We start from the raw sequence: 27,879 nt of genomic DNA on the forward strand, positions 1-27,879 counted from the left end.
AGAGACCTAACAGGAATTAGGCATATAAGCTACTATAGGATGTGTAGATGGAAGGCAATCATCAAGTAATCTTGGAAATTTCCATCTGTGCCCTGGATATAGACAACCCCCTGCAGGTGAGGAATGAAGCTCAGTAGGCATTGTAGGGTCAGGAGAAGGGTCAGCCTCACAGAATTAAGGAACACACCAGAATGTGGAAATGAAAATTGAGACGTGCCTGAGACCTAGAGGAAACCATGCAGGCTGTGAAGGATCACTCCTATAATGGATCTACTGCTACTTGATTCCTTAAGTGAGACTGATAGCTAGAATATACACTTCATAAAAATTTCTTCACTTAAGCAGCTCTGGGTCTTCCCAGACATAACTGAACTAGTTTTCAATCAGTCTAATTTTAGAAGCTTACACTTTGCATCTGGTTCCCTGAAGAATATTAACCAAACCTTCTCAATTTTGCTTACTGGAATAAAAACCTCAAAGCAAAACCAAACAGAATGGTGTCAGGTGTATCTTGTGACCCAGGAAATCTGTAACTTACCTCAGAGGATAAAAACCTTGATATCCTTGAGTGCTCACTGAGAAAGGAGTCATGGAGACTGGCATGTAAGCACCTGCACAACACTTTCTAAACTCTGACTTATTTGGTGCTGAAACCAAGGACAAGGTGAATGTGCTTGAGAGAACACAGGCCTGAGAAATTGCATGTATCCTCCTCACAAGGCCCCTGGAATATCTAGTCCTCACTATGTTTGTTTTTTTACTTGTTTTACTTCTCCCCTAGCCCTCTCCTTTGCCTATAAAAACCCTGGCTCCCATTCTCACTTTGAACAGGTTTTGGGAAGATCCCCCAGTTCCTTGCTTGTGCACTCATATAAATCACCTCCTCACAGAGACCTGTATCTCCTTGTGGCACAGGACTGGGGGTGGAGGGGCCTTCTGTTGGAAATGCCCCTGCACAGGGTAACAAGATCCCAGAAGATTCTGTTTGGTGGTGCTAAGTTCACAGCGGTTTTCTTTCTGTTGCTCACAGCTGCAAGTCTCCTGACCACAGTTCTCAGCCCACTTTCATGTCATGATTTTTCACATAGCTGTGTTCCAAGTGGTGTCCCAACTTGGGTTACCATGTTTGAGCATGAAAGTTGATGTTTTATGAAATATAAAAATAAATTACCTTGGCAACAAGCTTCTTGGTATTTCTCAGTTACTTGTGCTAAAATCATCAGATCATGACTCAGAAAGGAAATTGGGAAGGGGAAGGTTAGAATAACAACCTAGGAGAGGCAGGGCAAGATGGTGTCTGAGTGAGTGCACCTTACAGTCTCTCCTGCAAAGAGGTGGCCAAGTGGGGATGGGGTCTTGCCAGAGTGGGCTGTCTTGGGGGCTTGCAGGGTGGAGGGTGTGTGGATGTTGATTTGGAGAGACAGTGACAGAGGTGGCATTTGCTAAAGGTAGAATTGCGGGTTACAAGTACAGAGGTTGGAAGCTGTGGGCTGGTGGGACCCTTCCCTCTGGGGCTGGCAGCTGCGGTATGCCCTGAGAACTGTCGGTTGTGCAGCAGTATTCCTGGGCCCCATGGTCCCTGGATGTGTGGTGCCCAGGTCAGTGTCCCCTGAGGCCCCATAGCCCGTGTTCCACGGACCTTCATACCCTAGGTTTGCAGTGTCCCAGATTTTCCTTTCCCTAGTCCAGCACTCCTGGAGGTCTGGGATTGCCCTAGCCCTCCAGTTTTGGACTGATTCTGTGGGTGGGAGGGATTTGGTGGGGGGTGCAGCAAGGGGGCCTGGCTAATATGGGTTCAATATTCTGGTGATTCCCCCCACTTCTGTTCTTTTTATTTTTCCACTTGGAGGAGCATACTGGCTAGCTTGGGGAGAGCCTGGGAAGAAAAGAGTGGTGAATCTGCTGAGAAAGCCTATTCACCTAAATACCCTGGGATAGGAAACTTGGTCTGGGAGAAGGTGGACTCAGAAAATCAACTAGCCCTCTTGTAGCACACCTTAAGGAGAGGGACTGAAGGAGGTGCATTCCAAGCTTCCAATAGCATACTTGGGGTTCCTGGTGAGGTGTGGGTGCTCTCTCTCTGGAAAGTAAGTCATTGTTTTCTGTATGGAGCTGGTTCAATAAGAACCCTCTCGAATCTCCTACCAGACCTCTCAGGTAGCTTTCCTGCTGCCCTGGAAGAGAAGTGAGAAGGGAGAAAGGCCAAATGTCAGATTCCTAAGCATTTTATTTAACTGAAAAGAGGATTCCCTTGCTCGAAGCTTTGTCTGATATTTTCATGGTTTCGGTTCTTTTTCCTTCCTCTTTATCCCCTGAAGGCCCTTTTTTCTGTTTTTCTTTTTCTCTCTTTTTCTTCTTGTTGCTTGCTTCCCCCTCCCTTTTGTCCCTTTTTTCCTTTTCTTTCTTTCTCTTCTTTTTTATTCTTTTTATATTAGGTGCTGCAGGGAGCACTTCACATTTGCTGTATTTCTTCATTCTCAACTTTCTCTTTTCTGTGTGTATTGATTTTGGCCACCTACACTATCCCCTTTCCTCTACATCTTTCTATCCTGCATCATTTATTGTTTCCCTTACATTACACCTCTCTTTGTTTGCCTCCCTATTTTTCTGACTTTTTATTTCTAATACCTTTGTTCTGTTTTCTGTCTTATATTCACTCTTTATATTATTGTCCTTTCTTTTCTCTTTCCATCTCTCCTGAACACAGTGGCCTTTTAATTCATAATATATTCCTCCCCACATTCAGTTTCTGTCTCATTATACATTCTCTGCTTTACTTACTGTTATAACTCTACAGAGCTTACATGAATCTAATATCCATTCTCCTAGATCTCACATGTTTCTTCTGTTAATACTTACTATAGTAGTATATCAATACTACTAGGGAAACGGACTTTGGCCCAGTGGTTAGGGCGTCCGTCTACCATATGGGAGGTCCGCGGTTCAAACCCCAGGCCTCCTTGGCCCGTGTGGAGCTGGCCATGCGCAGTGCTGATGCGCACAAGGAGTGCCGTGCCACGCAGGGGTGTCCCCCGCGTGGGGAGCCCCACGCGCAAGGAGTGCGCCCGTGAGGAAAGCCGCCCAGCGTGAAAAGAAAGAGCAGCCTGCCCCAGGAATGGCGCCGCCCACACTTCCCGTGCCGCTGACGACAACAGAAGCGGACAAAGAAACAAGATGCAGCAAATAGACACCAAGAACAGACAACCAGGGGAGGGGGGGAAATTAAATAAATAAATAAATCTTTAAAAAAAAATACTACTATTATTCGTTTTCTTTTCTTACTCCTTTTGCTTTCTCTGGCCCTAATATTTTCCTTCAAGTGAACTTAGACAACAACAAGGAAATAGAATAAGAAGAACAAAGTGACAAAGAGAAGACTTAACACACACAAAAACAACTAATTAAACCCGTCCACAAAGAAGCTAAGCAACTGATTAAACCTGTCAAGATAAAATGATGACCAGACAGCAACAAAAAGCTACAAACCAAACCAATAATCAGGAAAACATGCACCAATCCAATGAACACAGTAAAAAGCAGGAAGAGGAGCAGAACATAGAACAAGTAATTAAAGCTCTTGAAACATATATTAGGGACCAATTCAATGAAGGGAAGGAAGAGATTAAGAATATGAAAAAAACACTTGGGGAGAATACAGAAGAAATTGATATACACAAAAAGATAATGGATATGATGGTGATGAACAACACAATTCAAGAAATCAAAAATACACTCTCAGCAAATAACAGAAGACTCAAAGAGGCAGAGGAGAGAATTAGTGATATGGAAGACAGTACATCTGAAATCAAAGAGATAGTAGAACTGATAGATAAAAAGATAGAAAAAATCCAGCAGGGACTGAGGAAATTGAATGATGATGCAAAACACACAAACATACACATTATAGGTATCCTAGAAGGAGGAGAAGGGAAAGGGGACAGAAGGGGTAATGGAGGAAATAAAGGCTGAAAACTTCCCAAACCTATTGAGGGAAATGGATGTACATTATTCAGGAAGCACAACGCACCCCAAACAGCATACATCTCAACAGGCTTACCCCAAGACATACACTTGTCAAATTATCCAATAATCAAGACAAAGTGAAAACACTAAAAGTAGCAAGAGAAAAGAGAGCCATCACATACAAAAGAGGCTCCATAACATTAAGCACTGATTTCTCATCTGAAACCATGGAGGCAAGAAGGCAGTGGTATGACATAGTCAAGGTCCTAAAAGAAAAAAATTTCCAACCAAGAATACTCTACCCAACAAAGTTAGCATTCAAAAATGATGGTGAGTTCAAAATATTTACAGATAAACAGAAACTAAGAGAGTATGCCAACAAGAATCCTGCCCTTCAAGAAATACTAAAGGGAGTTCTGCAGGAAGAAAGAAAAAAACAGGAAAGACAGAGTTGGAGCAGAGTGTAAGAGCAACAAAAAAGACAAACACAGATAAAATAAAACAAAATATGACAAACACAAATCCAAAGAAAATATGGCTAACATAAGAAATTCCTTGAAAATATTAACACTGAATGTCAATCAATTAAACTCACCTGTCAAGAAACTCAGACTGGAAGATTGGATAAGGAACTATGAACCATCTATATGCTCTCTACAAGAAGCGCATCTCAGACCAAGGGATTCAAGGAGGTTGAAAGTGAATGGTTGAAAAACAATCTTACAAACAAACAATGGCAAAAAAAGGGCAGGAGTAGCTATATTAATATCAGACAAAATAGACTTTAAATGCAAAACAATAGTGAGAGACAAAGATGGACACAACATATTAGTGAAAGGGATAATCTTTCAAGAAGAAAGAACAATCATAAACATTTATGCTCCTAACAAGGGAGACTTGAAATATGTGAGGAAACATTGGACAAACTAAGTGAAGGAATAGATGCTTCTACAATTATAGTGGGGGACTTTAATACACCACTATCAACTTTGGACAGAACATCTCAAAAGAGAATCAATAAAGGAGCAAAGACTTTTGAACAATATATTAGAGGAGCTGGACCTAACAGACATATATGGAACATTATACTCAAATATAGTAGGGTATACATTCTGCTCAAGTGCACATGGATCATTCTCCAGGATAGACCACATGCTAGGCCACAGAAAAAGTCTCAATGAATTCAGAAAGATTGACATCATACAAAATAATTTCTCTGACCACAGTGGAATGAAGTTGGAAATCTGCTAGGGCCAGGGACCTAGATTTGGCACCAAGAATGGAACTTAAACAACACACCCTTATAAAAACAGTGGGTCAAGGAGGAAATCCCAAAAGAAATTAATAACTACCTTGAAACTATTGAAAATGATAACACAACAAACCCGAGCTTATGGGATGCAACAAAAGCAGTACTGAGAGGGAAATTTATGGCCATAAATTCATACATCAAAAAAGAGCTAAAATTGAAGAACTAACTGCACACTTGGGGGAATTAGTAAAAAAAACCAACAAACTAATTCCAAAGGAAGAAGAAAGAAAGACATAACAAAGATAAGAGCAGAACTAAATGAAATAGAAAATAAGAAAGCACTTGAAAAAATAAAACCAAGAGCTGGTTCTTTGAGAAGATCAATAAAATTGACAAACCCTTAGCTAGACTAACAAAGAAAAAAGTAGAGAAGATGCAATACACAAAATAAGAAAGGAGAAAGGAGATATCACCACTGACCCTACAGAAATAAAGACTATCATGAGAGGATACTTTGAAAACTATATTCCAACAAGAAGGACAATTTAGAGGAAATGGACAAATTCCTAGAAACAATAAACAGTCTACATTGACAAAAGAAGAAATTGATGATCTCACCAAACCAAACACAAGTAAAGAAATAGAATCAGTCATTAAAACCTCCCAACTAAGAAGAGCCCTGGGCCAGACAGCTTCACAGGTGATTCCACCAAACATTCCAGAAAGAACTAACACCAATCTTTCTTAAATCTTCCAAAAAATTGAAATAGAAGGAACATTGCCTAATTCATTCTATTATGCCAAGATTACTCTGGTACCAAAGCCAAACAAAGACACCACAATAAAGGAAAATTACACACCAATCTCTGTAATGAACGTAGACATGAAAATCCTCAACAAAATACTTGCTAATCGTATTCAACAACACATGACCAAGTGGGATTCATTCCTGGTATGCAAGGATGGTTCAACATAAGAAACTCAATTAATGTAATATATCATATAAAAGATTGAAGGGGGGTGGCAGACTTGACCCAGTGTTTAGGGCATCCATCTACCACATGGGAGGTCCGTGGTTCAAACCCTGGGCCTCCTTGATTTGTGTGGAGCTGGACCATGTGCAGTGTTGATGCACACAAGGAGTGCCATGCCATGCAGGGATGTCCCCCACATAGGGGAGCCCCATGCACAAGGAGTGTACCCCATAAGGAGAGCCGCCCAGCATGAAAGTGCAGGCTGCCCAGGAATGGTGCCGCACACATGAAGAACTGACACAACAAGATGGCGCAACAAAAAGAAACACAGATTCCCATGTTGCTGACAACAACAGAAGTGGACAAAGAAGATGCAGCAAATAGACACAGAGAACAGACAACCACTGTGGTGGGGGGAGGGGAGAGAAATAAATAAATCTTAAAAAAAAAAAACAAACCACAGCTAACATCATTTACAATGGTGAAATCCTAAAATCTTTCCCTCTAAGATCAGGAACAAGACAAGGATGCCCATTATCACCCATTCTATGTAACATAGTCTTAGAAGTACTTGTTCAAGCACTGAGGCAATCACCAGACATAAAACGCATCCAAATTGGAAAGAAAGAAGTCAAAATTTCACTATTTGCAGATAATGTGATCGTATACATAGAAAACCCTGAGGAGTCTACAAGAAAGCTTCCAGAACTTATGAGTTCAGTAAAGCCACAGGTTACAAGATCAATGTGCAAAAAATCAGTAGCATTTCTATACACCAATAATGATCAATCTGAGGAGGAAATCAGGAATCAAATACCATTTCCAATAGTAAATAAAATCAAATACCTAGGAATAAATTTAACTAGAGATGTAAAAGAAATCTATGATAAGCTGGAGGTAAGTATTTATACAGGGAAGGGATAAAATGGGGGCTTAGGATGGAACTTTGTGGGCTTGAGGGGGGCTAGGGATGGGAGGATGGGGCAGATGGCCCAAGAAATTGGGGGGAACATTTGAACATAGGAGATTGTCAGGTATATGGTTAAAATTATAATGCAGAAAAACTCCTTAGAAAATATAATATGGAAGGTTACCTGTTTAAGATGCTTAAGGGGGGGGGCATCTGACACAGGGCAGGCTTCTAGGGAGTGTGTGAGTGTTCATTTTGTCATAGTGCGTTATATCATTGGGTGGAGACCCATACAATGAGAGTGAAGGTATACACACATCCTGGGCAGGACTGGTGTTCTGAAACAAAGGGAATTGTATCTTTCAAGAGAATTGGTGGCTCCCAATGGGTTCGGGTAGTCAAGTATGTCAAGTCCTCAACATTGTTGCAAGTATCTCTGAATATGGTCTTCAAGTAATGAAGATTGATTGTTGTGGTGGGCCCTGATGGGAGGGGAAAGAGGGGTTGAATAGATGGAATCAGTGTAACTGTACGGCAATAAAAGTGTTCCACAAGACATTCAATTATGGATATAGAACATGTTAAATTACACAAAAAATGTATAAATGTCTATAGGCTAAAAATGCAAACCATAATGTAAAACATAAAATAACTAAAAATTTAGAAAATTGTATAGTCAAAAATACAAAGCATAATGTAAACTCAAATGGAACCATGTTTGAAAGCTATTGTTTCAATATTTGTACATCAGCTGCAGCAAATATAATATGAACACATAAAAGGATCATTGCTGGGGAAGGCACAAAATGATGTTGGATATGTGGGAGTACCATATACTGTACATGTGAATTACTGTGATCTAAAACTTATGTGAAGACAAACTTAATAATTAGGGAAAAAAAAGAAAGGATGTAGACACCAAGGAAGAAATGGAAGAAATTGCCTTGCCACTGTACATACAGGACAATACCTATAGCAGTGATGAAAGGCAAAATGTCAAAAACAAAACTTTTTCATTTTTTCATTTTTTGATACCCCAATTTTTCTTTTTTTTATTTTTTAATGTTACATAAAAAATATGAGGTCCCCATATACCCTCCACCCCCCCACCCCACTCCTCCCACATCAGCAACTTCTTTCATCATTGTGGCACATTCATTGCATTTGGTGAATACATTTTGGAGCACTGCTGCACCACAGGGATAGTGGTTACATTGTAGTTTACACTCTCACCAGTCCACCCAGTGGGCCACGGGAGGACATATGATGTCCAGGAACTGTCCCTGGACATCCTGAAAATGCCCCCACATCATATCTCTTCTTCCCTCTCCCTACCCTCAGCAGCTACCATGGCCACTTTCTCCACATTAATGCTACCTTTTCTTCCATTACTAATCACAATAGTTCCAGAATAGAATATCAGTAAGTCCACTCTAATCCATACTCTATTCCTCCATCCTGTGGACCCTGGGATGGTTATGTCCACTCCACCTCTATATTGAGATGGGGCTTAGATTCCACATGGATGATGGATGCAATTCTCCTGCATGCAGTTGTAGGCACTCTTGGCTCCCTGGTGTGGTGATTGAGCATCTTTTCACATGCATTTTGGCCATTAGTATTACCTCTTTGGAAAATTTTCTAGTCTTTTGGCTTTTTAAAAATTGGGTTGCTTGCCATTTTGTCAAGTTGTGTGATCTCTTTATATAATGTGGAAATAAACCCTTGTCAAAAATGTGGATTCTGAAGATATTTTCTCATTGAGTTGGCTACCTTTTCACCGTCTTAGTAAAATTTTTTAAGCACAAAAGTGTTCAATTTTGAGAAAGTCCTATTTACCTATTTTTTCTTTATTGCCTGTGCTTTGGGTGTAATCTCCATGGAACCACCATGTACCACAAGGTACTAAAGATGCTTACCTAATATTTTTGTTCTAGGAGTTTTATTGTCCTTGCATTTATATTTAGTTGTTTGATCCATTTTGAGTTCATTTTTTAATAAGGTGTGGGATGGGGGCACTTTCTTTAGTCTAAGAATATCCAGTTTTCCCAGTACCATTTGTTGAAGAGGCTGTACTGACCTGGCCGAGTAGCTTTGACAGCTCTATGAAAAATCACTTAACCATAGATTTGAAGGTCTTGTTTTGAGCACTTGGTTTGATTCCATTTGGCAATCTGTCTGTCTTTATTCAAGTACCCAGCTGTTATTACCTCTGTACCAAGATAGTATCTTTTAAAGCCTGGAAGTGAGAATCTTCCATCTTTATTCTTTTTAAAGATATTTTTGGCTATTTTGGCCCTTATCCTTTTAGACATTTTTAAAAATTGGCTTTTCCAATTCCACAAAGATGACTGTTGGAATTTTTATTGGGATTGTGTTAAAACTGTAGTTCAGTTTGCATAGAATTGATATCTTAATGATATTTAGTCTTCCCAGTTATGCATCCAGAATATTCCTCCATTTATTTATATCATCATTCTTTCTTTTAGCTATGTTTTATACTTTTCTGAATATAGGTAATTTATGGTCTTGTTTTAATTTATTCCTAAGTATTTGATTATTTTAGAAACTATGGTAAATGAAATTTTCTGACTTCCCCCTCAGATTTATCATTAATAATGTATATAAACACTATTGATTTTTGTAAATTAGCCTTGTATCAAGCCACTTTGGTGAAATTGTCTATTAGTTCTAGGAGTGTAGTTGTAGATTTTTTGGAATGTTCTAGTTATAGGATTATATCATCAGTGAATAGTGGTTTTACATCTTCTTTTCCTATTTGGGTACCTTTTTTTTTCCCTTGCCTAATGGCTCTATCCAGAACTTGTAGCACAATATTGAATAACAGTGGACAGAGTGGACACATTCTCTTATTCCTCATCTTAGCAGAAAAGCTTTCAATTTTTCATATATGTATTTTATTGTATTAAGAATGTTTCCTGCTATTCCTATGTTTTGGAAGGATTTTATCAGGAAATGATGTATTTTGTCAAATGCCCTCTTTTGCATGTATTGAGATGATCATGTGTTGTCCCAAGGCAAATATTTTCTCCATTTTGTTCTCCCAGGACAATGTGTAAATACGTGATACAACAAGGTACTGTTTTTACTTAACTTTGTGTGTTCTGTTTATATTATAGATAATCCTATTGAGAACTGAGACTGTGGCTTGGTTTTGAATATGAAATACAATCAAAATTCAGCAAAAAGTAGATAGGAAACAATTTCAATTTAATTTAATAATACAAAGTCAATCTGGGTTCTTTCATTTTTCACCATTCTTGTCTGTTTTTTTATTATTATGAAAAAAATTAAAATACTTTAATAATGATTGAAGTGATGGAGACTGCCCATCTGCAGAGAAGATTCATAAGTAAAGCACCCTATGCCCTAGAAGCCAGTGCCCATCCTCCACTGGAGGAACAAACCACTTCGGGATTATTCTGCAGTTGGAAACGGAAGCTCCACTTCCCAAAAATGGGCAGGAAGATACAACTGGGCACCAGCTTCAGCTACTGATTAGTAAATTTGGCAGGCTAAAGTATAGTCCTTAGAATGGCTAAAATTTAAACATATCCAAGTCAGAAGAGACTGGTATCCACCATTTTAACTCCACCCCATGCACGAGGGAGGCAAATGGACTAAAAAGCCCAGTGCTGGTAGGGACCAGCTTCTTTCCATCCAGATTGGATTGCAGCTCTAGCCCAAGACCCAGTCCCACTTCCAGAGAAAGTTGGGGGGACCTTTGCCAGACTCTCTGGAAAAATACAGGCCACACCATGGATGCCAGTAATCATACTACACTGGTGGTGCAAGCCATCTCAGGAGCTCCTCTGTGACTGGAACTGGAAGCTTTATTTCGCAAAAATAGGGAATGAAGAGATGGTTGGCCACTGATTTCAGCTACTAATTAGTAAATTTGGCCGCCTAAAGTACAATCCTAAGAACAGCTAAAGTTTTAACCTATCTAAGTCAGAAAGAGGCCAGTAGGCCATTTTGACTTTGCCCCCAGCAAAGATGAAGCTGGGCTGACTGAAAATCACTATGCTGGTAGGGACCAACTTCTTTCACTCAGATCAGCCTGCAGGCCAAGCCAAGGCTTCAGCCCCACCTCCAGCAGGAAAGAAGCAGGTGGGTCCTCACCACCATCTCCAGGTAACTGCAGGTACATTCAGTGGGGAAACTGAATAGTGGGAACTCTACTGGGGCAAATACAATCATTTTGGACATGCATGGCATAGATTATTGCCCATATCTGTAGCTCCACTCCTTCATAGGCAGGGGAGAAAAGGACTTGAGACATCATCAGTCTCTCTGGGTGACTACAATTAAGGCCTGCAAAACTTGGATTATCACACACAGCTGTGGCTCTGTCCATACACCTGGCAAAGGAGAAAGTTGGGATATGCTTCATCAGTCCCTGGGGAAATGAGGGCAACTTGAGCCTCACAGCTTAAAGCACAAACTACATCTTTGGTTCCTACTACACAACAAGCAAGGGAGTAAGGGCAAGAAGCACTAAACTAAAAAGAAAACTGCACCCAGAATAAATACTTTTAGTAAGCCAGATGCCAAGACACCAACAAAAAAACTGCAATCCATGCCGAGAAACAGGAAGCTATGGCCCACTTCAAGGAACAAGATAAGCCTCCAGATGATATAAAGGACAATGTTGAGACAACTAATCAGAGATGTTCCAACAAATCTCCTTAACTAATTCAATGAGATGCCTAAAGAGATTAAGGATATTAAGAAGACACTGCATGAGCACAAAGAAGAATTTGAAAGCATACATAGAAAACTAGCAGATCTTATGGAAATGAAAGGCACAATAAATGAAATTAAAAATACACATGAACCATAAAATAACAGATGAGGAGGCATAAAGATTGGTGAGCTTGAAGAAATGGCCTTTGAAAGCAAACATACAAAAGAACAGATGAAAAAAAAGAATGGGAAAAATTGAACAAGGTCTCAGAGAAATAAATGATAGCAAGAGACATGCAAACATATGTGTCATGTGTAGACCAGAAAGAGAAGAGTAAAAGGTCAGAAGGGATATTTGAAGAAATACTGGTAGAAAATTAATCAACCCTATTGAAGGACATGGATATGCACATCTAAGAAGCACAACACACTCCCATCTGGATAAATATGAATAGCAACTGAGACACATACTAATCAGAATGTCAAATGTCAAAGACAAAGAAAGAATTCTGAGAGCAGCAAAAGAAAAGCAATGCATAACACATAAGTGATACCCAATAAGATTAAATGCCAATTTCTCATCAGAAACCATGGAGGCAAGAAGACAGAGTTATTATATATTTAAGATACTGCAAGAAAAGAAGTGCCAGAAAAGAACCTTATATCCAGCAAGATTGTCTTTAAAAATTGAGGGTGAGTTTAGAATATTCACAGATTAAAAGAAATGGAGAGAGTTTATAACCAAAAGACTAGCTTTGCAGGAAATATTGAAGGGTGTGTTACAGCCTGAAAAGAAAAAACAGGAAAGAAAGTTTTGGAAGAGAGTCTAAAAATGAAGATTATATTAGTAAAAGTAGCTGAAGTAAAAAGAGTGGTGAAAGTAAAATATGACAGATAAAAGCTCAATATTTATGAATATACTTAACCCATGTTGTAAAGCACTTGTATTCAGAAAACCACAACTCATTGTTAAAAGAAATAAATAAGACCAAAATCTTTGGAAGAACATTCCATGCTCAGATTGGAAGACTAAATGTTACTAAGATGCCAATTCTACTCAAAATGATATACAGATTGAATGCATTCCTTATAAAAATTTCACCAGCATTTTAAAAATGAATGGAAATTTATTTGGAAGGGTAAGGAAGGGGTCCTGAATAGCCAGAAACATCTTAAAAAAGAAAAGCAAAGTCAGAGGACTCTCACTTCTGGACTTTAAACCATATTACCTAGCTACAGTGGTTAAAAACAGCAATGATACTGTCATAAAAACAGACACATAGACCAACGGAACTTAACTGATTGTGGTAAGGTGAGGTATGAGACCCCTGTATGATGTTATGTATGTTTGCTTTGTAAGTTCACAAAAATTACAATAAACTTATTGCCTATATATTTTATGTATGAGTGATATACTTCAATATATGAAGAAAAATGGGGGAAAAAATCCACAACCACTCATAACCAGCATATCTGTAGGCTTGGTTTCCTGCCATCTTCCAACCTTGGGATCACCCTGATGAATACGACATCCCTCCCCCCTACTGCTCTGTGGGACTCCAGCTGGCTCCAGTGCCACCTTCTTCCCATCTGACCAGGCCCTTCAGACATCCCAAGTGGCATCACTGCCTCAGCCAAAAACCCCCAGCCTGCCCACACTAGTGTTCTGCAACCCCACCCCAAAGTGTAAAGACCACTTTAACCCTAGAGTCACCCCCCCAGTCCCTATTTGGAGTCTCTGGTGGGCAGCCTCATGGAGCCATCAGCTCTGACCATTCTTTCCAGTCTGCAAATCTGGCAGCTCCCACCTCAACCTCTCCTCAAGGCCAGCCACCCCTGGGCAGCACCAGTTAGCTTTGGGGGGTTGTACCCACAAGTTCCACCTTGGGCACCCAAGCCAGGCTCCAGCTGGCCTATGGGCCCACCCCTACTGTATTCTCCTCTGGCACAGCCAAATCATCTGATTTTGCATACATCACCAACGTGCCCTGTGCTGTGACCAATTTCAAGGCCAACGTGAGGCAGTGAATCTCAATATTTGGCAGCACCACTCCAGTCGGGGTTTAAGCAGCACATAGGAGCTTTGGGAACCAAGTGGAGGTCACATATCTGTGCTCCAACATTCAAGCACTCAGTATAAAAGCAGAATGGAGGGGGGTCCCACACTACAAATAGCTATGGAATAAGCTTAAGCCTGAAGCCCTAGGGCCCTGGAGCCAGAGCACCCCTACTGCCATCGTGGGAGCCAGCACCCCTAAGAGGAACCTTGTGTTTGGAGGCACTAATGCCCCTACAAGCTACCCAACACCCAGGGACCTGCCATGGCAGGGCCCCTTCCCGTGGAGGGCCCAGCACCTCTCAAGCCCATATTGGATTTACATGCACATTCATCCCTTTTTCCCACCAACCCACCAGGAACAGCCTTGCTTTCAGGGTTCAGTCATCACAAGGCAGGGCTTTGCATGAGACAGAACTGTGGGCCCTCAGCTCATTCAATTCTCTCCAGGTGGGGCTCCACCATCTCAGGGTCTAAGAGGCAAAAGCTGGCCTGAGGGAGCGGAACCTCAAGAAGCAGCCTTGGGAAGTGGATATGGCTCAAGCAATTGGGCTCCCATCCACCATATAGGAGGTCCAGAGTTTGATGCCCAGGGTCCCCTGGTGAAAGCAAGCTGGCCCATGAGGCAAGCTGGCACATGTGGAGAGCTGGTGCAGCAAGATGACACAACAAAAAGACACAGAGGAGAGACAATAAGAGACACTGCAGATCAGGGAGCTGAGGTGGCACAAGAGAATAGTCACCTCTCTCACACTCTGGGAGGTCCCAGAATTGGTTTCTGGAGCTGCCTAATGAGAATACAAGCAGACACAGAACACACAGCGAATGGACACAGAAAGCAGACATCGAGGTGGGGAGAGAAAGAAATAAAATAAATTAATAAAAAAAAAGAAGTCTTGTCCACTTTCCTTCAGGCTGAATCTGCGATTGACCAATTTAAATGTGTTATACAAACCAACCCCTGTTCTCTTCAGTCCTAGAGCCAGTTGGAGTCCCAAAGATAAAAGTTTCCATTTCCTCTGCATTCCCTGCAGTTTTGTTCCTGAAGTTGGGGGTTTGAGCTATCATCCGGTAGGGTCGCAGTAGCCAGATTACTTGGGCAGGACAGGAGGTGATGACCTGACCCCTCCAGACGTGGAGCTGGCTGAGCCCACAGCTGCCCATAGGTGCCTCCTGCCCTTCCCATTTTCCTTATCAGTCTTAGAGATGTCTTATAAATAAAACCTGTTTTTTTTTCCTTTTACATAATATATCTCTGCTCTGTAAATCAAGTATAGAGAAGCCATTGACTTGTACAATTGGAGACAGATGAAGCCAGGTTTAACTCTTTAAAGTTTCTGATGTCCCAGCTAATGGGGTAGGGAAAGCAGCAAAATAAATGAAACCTGAGTATGAAGCCTGACACATAAATATTAAAAATGTGATCTGAGGTGGGGGGAGGAAAATAAAAAAATAAATAAAACCTTTTTTAAAAAATGTGATTTGACTTTAAGGTCTGGGAGTCCAGATATAGTGGATCCAGGGAAAGGATAGATGGGGTGCCCAGGGTAAAAGTGGCCTGGGGAAGGGATTGGTAGACAGGGAACCTGGGGAGAAGAGGCCCTGGGGAGGGAGGGAGACAGGTGGAGGCCCAAGACAGTGGGTCCAGGGAAGAGTACTCTGACTGTGGAACAGGCTATATCATCACTAGTACACCCAATAAAACACATGTGATACATTTAGTGTTTTGAAGCTGATTTTTTTTTTTTGCTTCTAATTAAGGTTTAGACAAATCACAGCTTCATCTAAAGAGTGTGGGCCTGGCATCAAGGCCTTAGGACCAGAGTGAACAAGGGAAGAAAACTCACCTCTGCTCTGTAAGCAGTGAAATGCATGTCTAAGATATGAAATATTCCTGGTCAATTTGTCTTAAAAAAAAGCATAGGACTGGACAACTAGCAAGATGGCAGTGGAGTAAGAAGCTCCTAGAGTCAGCTCCTGCTACAGGGCAGTTAGTAAACATGCAGAACTCTCTGGAGCTAGCTGAAGCACCTGTTTGGGGGCTCCAGGAGGCCATAAGAGCATCCTGCAACATCCCTGAAGGAATAGGAGGAGGAGACTGCCCATCTACAGAGAAGGCTTGTAAGTAGAGCAAGTCACACCATGGAGGCCAGTGCCCATCCTCCATTGAAGGCACAAGCTGTTCCACAACTGTAATTGAAAGGTCCACTTCCCAAAAATGGGGAGGAAGAGATGGTTGGGCACCAACTTCAGCTACTGATGAGTAAATTTGGTGGGCTAAAGTATAATCCTAAGAACAGCTAAAGTTTGATACTGTCATCAGAAAAAGGCTGACAGTCACCATCTTAACTCTGCACCTGGCATGAGGAGAAGTGGGGCAGACTGAAAATCCCAGTGCTGATAGGGACAGGCATCTTCCCATCCATATCAGATTGCAGCTGTAGCCTAGGCCTCAGCCACACCTCCAGCAGGGAGGAAGCTGGGGGACCTGTGTTAGGCTTTCCAGGAAATTACCAGCCAAGCTACAGAGGCCAGTGAATATCTTACTATGGCAGCACAAGCCACCCCAAGAGCTATTCTGTGGCTGGAATTGGAAGTTCCATTTTCCCAAAAACAGGGAAGGAAGAGATTGTTAGCCACTGATTTCAACTACTGATTAGTAAATTCAGCTTGTTAAAGTCTAACCCTAAGAACAGCTAAAGTATGAACCTGTCCAAGTCAGAAAGAGGCTGGTAGCCACCATTTTGACTATGCCCCCAGCATGAGGGGAAGCCAGCCTGACTGAAAATCACTGTGACCATAAGGACCAGTTTCTTTCATCCAGATCAGCCTGCAGCCTTATCATAGGCTTCAACCCCACCTCCAGCAGGGAGGACACTGGCAATCCCTGTACCAGCCTATCCAGGTAATTGCAGGTACCTTTGGCTGACACAGACTGAATAATTAGAAGTCTACTAGGGCAACTGCAGTCATCTTGGACCCACACTGCATAGACTGCTGTCCACACCTGCAGCTCCATCCCTGCCCCAGGCAGGGGAGAAAGGGCTGTGAAGTTTCATCAGTCTCTCTGGGTAACCACAGTCTAGGCCTGCATGACTTGAATTATTCCACACAGCTCTGATTCTGTCCCTACCGCTGGCAATGGAGAAAGTTGGGAGAAACCTCATCAGTCCCTTGGTAAGGAGGGTAGCTTAAGCCTTCACAGCTTATTGCACCAACTATATGCTTGGCTCCTACTGCATGAACAGAAAGGGAGAAAGAGCAGGAAGCCCTAAACTTAAGAGAAAAACTGCACCCAGAATAAATACCCTAGTAAGCCAGATGCCAAGACAACAACAAAAAATTATAATCCACACCAAGAAACAGGAAGATATGGCCCAGTTAAGGGAAAAAGATAAGCCTCCAAGAGTTGAGACAACTAGTCACAGAAGTTCAAATCTCCTTAATAAAGTCAGTGAGAAGGTTAAAGAGATTAAGGATACTGAGAAAACACTGCATGAGCACAAAGAAGAATTTGAAAGAATACATGGAAAAATTGCAGGTTTTATGGGAATGAAAATCAATAAATGAAATTTTAAAAACATTGGAATCATATAATAGCATATTTGAGTAGGCAGAAGAAAGGACTGGTCTCTGAAAGTGAACATATAAAAGAACAGATGAAGAATGGAAAAAAATTGAACAAGGAATCAAGGAACTAAATGTAGCAAAAGACATGCAAATATACATATCATGGATGTCCAAGAGGAGAAGAGAAGGGAAAAGGAGCAGAAGGAATATTTGAAGAAAAAATGTTTAAAAATTTCCCAACCCTAAGGACATAGATATCCATGTCCAAGAAGCACAATGAACTCCCATCAAAAAAAATCTTAATAAACCAACTCTGAGACACATTCTAATCAGAATGTCAGATGCCAAAGACAAAGAGAAAAGCAATGCATAACATAAGGGATATCCAATATGATTACATGCTGATTTCTCACCGGAAGCCATGGAGGTAATAAGACAATGGTCTGATATATTTAAAATATTACAAGAGGAAAACTTTCAGCCAAGAATCTTATATTCAGCAAGACTGTCTTTCAAAAATGAGGGTGAAGGAAGTGGGCTTGGCTCAATGGATAGGGCATCCGTCTACCCCATGGGAGGTCCGTGGTTCAAACCCTGGGCCTCCTTGACCCAAGTGGAGCTGGCCCATGTGCAATGCTGATGTGTGCAAGGAGTGTCATGCCATGCAGGGGTGTTCCCTGTGTAGGGGAGCCCCATGTGCAAGGAGTGCACCCCATAAGGAGAGCCACCCAGTGTGAAACAAAGTTCAGCCTGCCCAGTAATGGCACTGCCCACACAGAGAGTTGATGCAGCAAGATGATGCAACAAAAAGAAACACAGATTCCCATGACACTGACAACAAAAGAAGCTGACAAAGAAGAACACACAGCAAATAGACAGAGAACAGACAACTAGGGTGAGAGGGAAGGGGAGAGAAATAAAATAAATAAATAAATATTTTAAAAATATTAGGGTAAGAGTAGAATATTCACAGATAAACAGAAACTGAGAGAATTTCTAAGCAAGAGACAAGATTTTCAGGAAATATTAAAGGGTGTGAGAAGGAAGAAGCAAGATGGTCGCTGAGTGATCTTGCCTTGCGATCTCTCCCAGGAAGAGATGGCTGGGCATGGCTGGAGGTTCTCTGAGGTGGGGATTTTTCAGGATTTTTGCAGGGCAGGAAGTGTCTGGACATTGATTTGGTGGAAAGGTAACGGAGAGGATTGGTCTATAAGATATAATTTGGGTTCTATTGCCTGGAGGTGAGACCTGCACACGGGTTCCTCCCTCTTGGGGGTGGGTAGAGCCATGGTGCTGTGCAGCAGCTCAGCTTTTTGGTGGCTCTGCAGTGCCGGGGAGTTCACGAGTCCTGGGCGGGCTATTGGTGAGTTGATGCGACAGGTGGCTTTTGCGGATCGATTTGGGGAGATAGATGGTGTTTTGTTGTGAAGCGGGGGGAATTTTTGATTGCGGACACAAATAATAGTGCTTCCGCCTGAAGCCCTGCCCCCACAAGGCCAGCTGCCGATCTCCAACCGAATTAGGCTGTAGGCAATAAAGGGAAGTAATTGGGAAGTTGTTTCATGGTGCAGCGAGGGAGGGGGACACATCTGGAAGCCGATTAGGGAATATTTTGCGAAGCTTGGGAATTCCGGTTTTGGAATCTGTTTTCGGCATCATGGGCCGGGCTTCAGATCTGTACCAGTAAAGTGGCTGCGGTGTAAAGGCGCCCTCAAGTGGCAGTGTTGTGGAAGCACAGGGCAGGAGCTGTCCAAAAGCTGAAGTGACGATATACCCACATTAATGAGCCCTACTAAGTAAGTGAATTGCAGGGTTCAGACATAATATAGAGTTTGAGGATCTGACTTCCCCCATAGGGCTGGTGCCCAGCTGTGGGGATCCCTGAGGGCTGTGTTACACTACGGGGCTCCTAGGCTTCCTGTTGACCAGACTGGAGGTTGCCAGGTCTGAATCTGCTAAACTCTGGTGGCCCACAACCCAGAGAATCACACCTCTTGAGTCTTTAATATCTCAGACTTTCCACCCCTGCATCCATCACGCCCTGAGGTCCATCTGAGGTCCTTGAATGCCCTAGCCTTCAACGTTGGCATTTTTTCTTTATCATTTCATTTTGTTTTGTTTTTATTTTCATTTTGTCTTATTTTTTACTTTTTTTAATGTCCTGATTGCGAACATCAAAATATCCCCTAGTCTTTTCTGACAGCGTATCCCCCAAAGTCTTTCTTTTATTCAGTTATTTAGGTTTTTTTTTGTGGTTGTTGTTGTGTAGTTGGTGTTTTAATTGTGGTTCGTGTATATCTGTTTTTTTTCCTTTCCCCTACCTGTTCGCCACCCTTTGCCCACCCCCTTTTCCTTTCTTCCTTTCTTCTCTTCCCCCTTTTTAATTTTTTTAATTTTTTTATTTTGTTTCTTTTTCTGTTTTCTATCTCCCTTGTGTTCCTCATCTTCCACTTATTTTATTTTAATTCAATTATACAATAGGTGCGGCAGGAAACACCTCACATTTGCTGGGGTTTTCTCATCCTCCACTGCCTCATTTCTGTGTGAACTGATTTAGGCTACCTACACTATCGTCTTTCCCCTACATCTTGATATCAGCCATCATCTACAGTCTCTCCTATATTCCACCTCCCACCTCCCTTTCTTTGATCCACAAAGTGTCTAAGTCTTAATTTCTAATACCTTTGTTTTGTTTTCTGTCTGTTATCCACTCCTGAAACTATTACCTTTCTTTTCTTTTTCCCTCTCTCACGAAAACAATAGCTTTTTAGCTCATACCATATTCCTCCCATATTCAATCATCTACCTCATAATAGGAACACGACCTACTGCTATAACTCTACACAATTTACATGAATCTAACCTCCACCCTCCCAGATCTCATATTCTTGCTTTGTTAACATATATCACCAATACTACTTTACACTTTTCCCTTGCTTCCACAATTGTGTTTCCCCAGCACTAATACTTTCCTTTACAGTGAACTTAACTAACAAAAAGAAATTAGAATAAGAAGAACAAAGTGACAAAGAGAAGATATAACACTTATGCAAAAACAACAGCTAATTAATCTCCAAGAGTAGACAAAGAAGCTAAGGAACTGATTAAATCGGTCAAGATTAAATAATGACCAGAAAGCAACAAAAATCTACAAACCAAACCAGTAATCAGGAAAACATGGCTGAATCCAATCAACAAACCAAAAGTCAGGAAGGGGAGCAGAACTTCGAACAAGCAATGAAAGATCTCAGAACATTTATTACCGACAAATTTGATTAAGTAATGAAAGAGGCTAACAACATGAGGACATCACGAGGAGGGGAAATTGCAGACATATGCAGAAAGATAACAGATATGATGGGAATGAACACCACAGTTCAAGAAATCAAAAATACACTTGCAGCAAATATCAGCAGACTAGAAGACGCAGAGCAGAGAATTAGTGATGTGGAAGACAGTACATCAGAAATCAAACAGATAGTAGAAGGGGTCGATAAAAAGATAGAAAAAATCCACCTAGGACTTAGGGACCTGAATGACAATGCAAAACACTCAAACATATGTATTATAGGCATTCCAGAAGGAGAAGAGAAGGGAAAGGGGTCAGAAGGAGTGTTGCAGGAAATAATGGCTGAAAACTTCCCAAATCTACTGAAAGAGACAGATGTACATATCCAAGAAGCACAGCACACTCCACTGGTCATAAACCCCAACAGGTCCACCCCAAGACATATACTTGTCAAATTATCCAATGCTCAAGACAAAGAGAAAATTCTAAGAGCAGCAAGAGAAAAGAAAACCATCACATACAAGGGAAGCGCCATTAGATTAAGTGCTGATTTCTCATCTGAAACCATGGAGGCAAGAAGGCAGTGGTATGATATAGTCAAGGTACTAAAGGAAAAAAATTTCCAACCAAGAATACTCTATCCAGCTAAACTAACATTCAAACATGATGGAGAGTTCAAAATATTCGCAGACAAACAGAAACTGAAAGAGTATACCAACAAGAAACCTCCCCTTCAAGAAATTCTAAAGTGAGTTCTACAGGAAGAAAGGAAAAAACAGGACAGGCAAAGTTGGAGGAGAGTATAAGAGCAACAACAACAACAACAAAAAAGACAAAAAGAGAAGGGAAAAAAATACAAACAAAATATGACAAACACAAATCAAATCAAAATATGGCTAACACAAATAATTCCTTGAAAGTAATAACACTGAATGTCAATGGATTAAACTCACCTATCAAAACATTCAGACTGGGACATTGGATAAGGAAATATGACCCATCCGTATGCTGTCTACAAGAGACACATCTTAGACCCAGAGATGCATGGATATTGAAAGTGAATGGCTGGAAAACAATCATACAAGCAAACAGTAACCAAAAAAAGGCAGGAGTAGCTATATTAATATCAGACAAAATAGACTTTAAATGTGAAAAATTGTGAGAGACAAAGAAGGATACTACATTTTAGTGAAAGGGAAAATCTGTCAAGAAGATCGAACAATCATAAATATTTATGCTCCTAACAAGGGCGCCTCTAAATTACGTGAGGCAAATGATGGTAAAACTAAGTGAAAGAATAGATGCACCTACAATTATAGTGGGGGATTTTAATACACCACTATCAACTCTGGACAGAACATCTCAAAAGAGAATCACTAAAGAAACAAAACATTTGAACAGTATATTAGAGGAGCTGGATCTAATTGACATATATAGATCATTACACCCAAACACAGCAGGATATACATTTTTCTCAAGTGCAAATGGATCATTCTCCAAGATAGACCATATGCTAGGCCACAAAGAAAGGCTGAATGAATTGAGAAAGATTGAAATCATACAAAACAATATCTCTGACCACAGTGGAGCCAAGCTGGAAATTTGCAAGGGACAGAAGCCCAGGTTTCACACCGCAATTTGGAAATTAAACAGCACACTCTTAGAAAAACAGTGGGTCAAAGAGGAAATCTCAAAAGAAATCAATGACTACCTTGAATCAAATGATAATGATAACACAACATACCAAAATTTATGGGATGCAGCAAAAGCAGTACTGAGAGGGAAATTTATAGCCATAAATTCATATATCAAAAAAGAAGAAAGAGGGAAAATTGAAGAACTAAATGCACATTTGAAGGAATTAGAAAAACAACAACAAAGTAACCCAACAGGAAGAAGGAGGAAGGAAATAACAAAGATAAGAGCAGAACTAAATGAAATAGAAAATAAGAAAGCACTTGAAAAGATAAACAAGACCAAGAGCTGGTTTTTTGAGATCAACAAAACTGACAAACCTTTAGTGAGACTAACAAAGAAAAAAAGAGAAAAGATGCAAATACACAAAATAAGAAATGAGAAAGGCAATATCACCACTGACCCCACAGAAATAAAGACTATCATAAGAGGATATCTTGAAAAAATATATTCCAACAAAAATAACAATTTAGAGGAAATGGACAAATACCTAGAAACACATAAGCAGCCCATATTGATGAAAGAAGAAATTGATGATCTTAACAAACCAATCACAAGCAAAGAGATAGAATCAGTTATTAAAAATCCCCCAATTAAGAAGAGCCCAGGGCCAGATGGCTTCACAGGTGAATTTTACAAAACATTACGGAAAGAACTAACACCAATCCTGCTGAAACTATTCCAAAAAATTGAAACAGAAAGAACATTCCCAAACTCCTTCTATGATGCCAACATTACCCTAGTACCATGCCAAACAAAGACACCACAAGAAAGGAAAATTACAGACCAATTTCTCTAATGAACCTAGATTCAAAAATACTTAACAAAATACTTGCTAATCGTATTCAACAACACATTAAACGAATTATAAACCACGACCAAGTCAGATTCATCCCAGGTATGCAAGGATGGTTCAACATAAGAAAATCAATCAACGTAATACACCACTTAAATAGATTGAAGGAAAAAAATCACATGAGTATATCTATAGATGCAGAAAAAGCATTTGACAAAATACAGCACCCTTTCTTGATGAAAACACTCCAAAAGATTGGAGTACAAGGAAATTTTTTGAACATGATAAAGAGTATATATGAAAAACCTAAAGCCAACATTGTTTAAAATGGAGAAATCCTAGAATCCTTCCCTCTAAACTCAGGAACAAGACAAGGATGCCCATTGTCTCCGCTCCTATTTAACATTGTCTTGGAAGTACTTGCTCAAGCACTGAGGCAAGAACCAGATATAAAAGGCATTCAAATTGGAAAGGAAGAAGTAAAAATTTCATTATTTGCAGATGACATGATGCTATACATAGAAAACCCTGAGAGATCTACAACAAAGCTTCTAGAACTCATAAATGAGTTTAGTAAAGTCACAGGTTATAAGATCAATGTGCAAAAATCAGTGCATTTCTGTACACCAATAATGAGCAAGATCAGGAGGAAATCAAAAAACAAATATCATTCACAATAGTAAATTAAAAAATCAAATACTTAGGAATAAATTTAACTAAAGAGGTAAAAAAACTTATACACTGAGAACTATACAAGACTGCTCAAGGAAATCAAAGAAGACCTAAATAAATGGAAGAATATTCCTTGTTCATGGATAGGAAGACTGAATATTGCTAAGATGTCTATCCTACCAAAACTGATCTACACATTCAATGCAATCCCAATAAAAATCAACACAGCCTTCTTTAAGGAACTAGAAAAACTTACTATGAAATTTATTTGGAAAGGAAAGAGACCCCGAATAGCCAAAGACATACTGAAAAAGAAAAACGAAATTGGAGGAATCACACTACCTGACTTCAAAACATACTACAAAGCTACAGTGGTGAAAACAGCATGGTATTGGCATAAGGAGAGACACACAGACCAATGGAATCGAATTGAAAGCTCTGATATAGAACCTCACATATATAGCCACATAATATTCGATAAAGACACCAAATCCTCTCAACTGGGAGAGAGTGGCCTATACAACAAATGGTGTCTGGAGAACTGGATAGCCATATGTAGAAGAATGAAAGAGGATTACCATCTCACACCTTATACAAAAATCAACTCAAGATGGATCAAAGACCTAAATATAAGAGCCAAGACCATAAAAACCTTAGAAAGCAGTGTAGGGAAACATCTACAGGACCTTGTAATAGGAAATGGATTCATGAACATCACACCAAAAGCACGAGCAGCAAAAGAACTAATAGATAAATGGGACTTCCTCAAAATTAAAGCCTTTTGCACCTCAAAGGAGTTTGTCAAGAAAGTAAAAAGGGAGCCCACACAATGGGAGAAAATATTTGGCAACCATATATCTGATAAGAAACTTATAACTTGCATATATAAAGAACTCCTATATCTTGAAAATAAAAAGATAAACAACCCATTTAAAAAATGGGAAAAAGATTTAAACATACAATTTTCCAAAGAAGAAATACAAATGGCTAAAAAGCACATGAAAAAATGCTCCAAATCTCTAGCTATCAGGGAAATGCAAATCAAAACTACAATGAGATACCATCTTACACCCATAAAATTGGCAGCTATGAAAAACACAGAAGAATACAAATGCTGGAGAGGATGTGAAGAAAGGGGAACACTCATCCACTGCTGGTGGGAATGCAGAAGGATCCAACCATTCTGGAGGACAGTATGGCGGTTTCTCAAAAAACGAGTCATAGATTTGCCATATGACCCAGAAATACCACTGCTGGGTATATACCCAGCAGAACTGAAAACAAGGACACAAATCGATATATTTACACCAATGTTCATAGCAGCATTGTTCGCTATTTCCAAAAGTTGGAATCAACCCAAATGCCCATCAACAGATGAGTGGATCAATAAAATGTGGTATATACACACAATGGAATACTACTCGGCTGTAAGAAAAAACACACTACAAACACATGTGACAACATGGATGAATCTTGAGAACCTTATGTTGAGTGAAGCAACCCAGGCATTGAAGGACAAATACTACATGACCTCAATGATATGAAATAAGGAAGACGCCTCAGAGAGCTACAGACTGAACGATAGGCTTACAGGAAATCGGGGGGTGGAGGAAGGATGTGAGCTGACATCTGCAGGGGTGGAATTTATGACGAGCTGGTGGTAACTATGAACACAAAGAAGAGATAAAATGGGGGCAAGGGGTTGCCTTTGGGAGTGGCTTTGCGGGTTTGAGGGTGGATGGGGATGGGCGGATGGGTAATATTGCCCAAAAGTGGGGGGAGGGAGGGGTAGCATATGAACATAGGAGAGTGTCAGGTGTTGGTGGAGAGTAAAATGCCGAGAAAATCATATCAAAATATAATTAAGAGGGTTACCTGTTTAGAATGCTCGGAGGGGATGGTCCGATGCGGGACGGGCTCCTGGGGAATGTCTGAATGCTCATTTTTCCAGAGTGGTTGGCACCATTGGGTAGAGACCCAAGTAGTGAGAGTGGGGGTGGACTCACATCCTGGGGAGGACTAATGCCATCAAATAGAGGGAACTGTATCTCTCGAGAGAAAGGGTGGCTCCCAGGGCATTGGGGCAGTTGAGCAAGTTAGGCCCTGAACACTATTCCAACTATTTCTGGACATGGCTCCTCGGGAAACGGAGGTTGGCTGTCACTGTGGGCACCAAGGTGGATGGGAAAATGGATGTTAAATGTGTGGAACCAAGGTAAATGGGGGGTAAGAGAGGAGTTTCACAAGAGTACACAAGGATGGATATAAAACGTGTAATATTACACCATAACATATAAGAGATGACAGACTGATAATGTAAACCATAATGTAAAACATAGGATAACTAAAAAATTAGAAAACTGTGTATCCTAAAGTATGCACCACAATGTAAGCACAGATGTCACCTTGTTTGAAAGCTATTGTCTCAGACTCTGTACATCACTTTAAGTAAATATGATGTGAATAGGGTGTAAGAGTATTGCTGTGGAAGGGAAAAGGTTTTGTGGTGGATGTGTGGGAGTGCTGTATATTATATATATGAATTGCTGTGGTCTAGGGCTTTTGTTAAGAGAAGTTCAATAGTTAGGGGGAAAAAGAAAAGAAAAAGATAGGATGTAGAATTTTTTCCAAGTCAACACGTATTCTATATCTAACCTTTAAACCCATCGCTATATGCCATTTTGCTAGTAAGGGATCCTGGCATTATATTGGGCTTCAATTTTCAGGAAGTTCTGGATCACAGAGTGGTTCAACAATGGCAACGGAGGAATACTGGTATAGGATACTATTGACAGGTGATATATGGCTGAAAGGGAGCTATACAGGACATATGTCCAGGGTTCATGGTAATGTTTGGATATACTCATAGTGGCAACAATTAAAAACTACAGCTGAGGGGGTACTGGGTTCCTGGCCAGTGGTGCTCTGTCGTGGCCCCTAGGGGAGCAGCGACAGTGTCCCAGGTGCAGCGGCAAGGACTGGGAAGGAATGAGGGTCCAATAGTGAGCCCCTGATGCTAATGACTATGCTTGTGAGCTGATATGCCTGAAATAAGAACAAGGCCTAGAGCAGCATTGTGCTGGGAATTTCCTCCTGACAGCCTTCATGTTACTCAAATGTGGCCAGTCTTGAAGCCAAACTCAGCATGTAAAGGCAAGGCCTTCCCCCCAGCGTGGGACATGACACCCAGGGATGAGCCTCCCTGGCACCGAGGGATCACTATCAACTACCAACTGATGATGCAACTGGAAAATGACCTTGAATGGAAGGTTCAATGCGGATCAGCAGAATATCCCTGTCTACATAAAATAACATGACTTTAAAATGCTGTTTGACCTAATGTAAGGGGGAAATGGAAAGGAGAAATGAGTTTATATGGCTATGAGTCTCTAAAAAAGAGTCTGGAGACTGTCAGAAGGATTGCCCTTATGTACAACTGAGCAGAGTCTAAGAGACAGATAAAGTAGATACAACCCCCAGGTATTGGTTCCTTTGAGGGCTAAAGAGGCCCATGGGTGCTATGGTCATGGCAGATGGGGTTAACTGCCATGTCAGATGGCCCTTCTTTGGAGCTGGTGTTTATGAGTGATGAATCTGGACTCAGATGGGATCTCTCTTCATAAGACTTTCATGCTACTGTGCTGGAGTTGTAGTTGGTGTTGGGGTTTAAGATATATTTAGGGGATCTGAATCTCTGGACTGACAATGTGATAGCCAGGCCCTGAGCCTCAACAGACCCCAGCACCTACAATCTGATTTATTGGATGCACCTCACTCAGCTAAGATGGAGTTGAAGAAGGACAACCACCACACCATGGACCCTAGAGTGCCTACAACTGAAAGTGGGAGGATTGCATCCACTATCCATGTGGAATCTGAGCCTCCTCTTGACATAGAGGTGCAATGGACACAACCAATCCAATGTCCACAGAGAAAAGGTGGTATTGGAGTGGGAAAAGTGGACATGGTGGCTAATGGGTATGGGGAATGGCAGG

The 27,879-nt window shown here is 40.8% G+C and overlaps 1 long non-coding RNA gene across 4 annotated transcripts in view; it reads right to left on the minus strand.

Annotated features, from left to right (window-relative positions):
* The window catches only part of LOC131277499 (uncharacterized), a 131,885-nt gene that overhangs the window by 51,293 nt on the left and 52,713 nt on the right, over positions 1-27,879 (minus strand). For 2 of the 4 annotated variants that reach the window (XR_009184661.2, XR_011648189.1), the window contains one exon: positions 2,129-2,174. The exons of the other annotated variants lie outside the window; for them this stretch is intronic. This is a non-coding gene — a long non-coding RNA (uncharacterized lncRNA). Of the gene's footprint in view, positions 1-2,128; positions 2,175-27,879 lie in introns of those variants that run through there. 4 annotated transcript variants of the gene reach the window in all.

This window comes from Dasypus novemcinctus, unplaced genomic scaffold (assembly GCF_030445035.2).
Source record: "Dasypus novemcinctus isolate mDasNov1 unplaced genomic scaffold, mDasNov1.1.hap2 scaffold_119, whole genome shotgun sequence".
NCBI classification, from domain to species: Eukaryota; Metazoa; Chordata; class Mammalia; order Cingulata; family Dasypodidae; genus Dasypus; species Dasypus novemcinctus.